Source organism: Micropterus dolomieu, unplaced genomic scaffold, assembly GCF_021292245.1.
Source record: "Micropterus dolomieu isolate WLL.071019.BEF.003 ecotype Adirondacks unplaced genomic scaffold, ASM2129224v1 contig_14979, whole genome shotgun sequence".
Taxonomy (NCBI): domain Eukaryota; kingdom Metazoa; phylum Chordata; class Actinopteri; order Centrarchiformes; family Centrarchidae; genus Micropterus; species Micropterus dolomieu.
In genome coordinates this window covers 1-365 of record NW_025743965.1, presented here as the reverse complement: position 1 = coordinate 365, position 365 = coordinate 1, and the positions used below count along the sequence as shown (strand labels likewise).

Here is a 365-nt window from a genome sequence, read left to right as displayed (position 1 = left end):
GATGTTTACCCAGGAATCAGTGCCTGTGGATTCCAAGTGACTCTGGATCACCTTGGACATTATGGGCAGAATACGTTTTTTGTCAATTAGCCGTAGAAAATCTTTTGAAGGGCCGTTTGGGGGTGCCTGAGTGGCTTACGGCCACACTGCTCTGGGAGCGCCCGATCTCGTCAGGCATCAGAAGCTAAGCAGAGCAGGGCCTGGTTAGTACTTGGACGGGTGACCGCCTGGGAATACCCGGTGCTGTAAGCCTTTTTCGCTTCGCCATCGAAAAACGGCAGAGGGCGCTTCGGTGAAAGGAGAGTTTTTGAACGTCTCTTTAGGAAACAGCAGGGGGCGCTGCTGCTGCTGCTGCTGCTGCTTCT

At 53.7% G+C, this 365-nt stretch overlaps 1 pseudogene; it reads left to right on the top strand.

Moving 5' to 3' along the window:
• The first annotated feature begins 133 nt into the window (after positions 1–133).
• On the top strand, positions 134–252 carry LOC123967069 (annotated as a pseudogene).
• Positions 253–365: the final 113 nt, after the last annotated feature.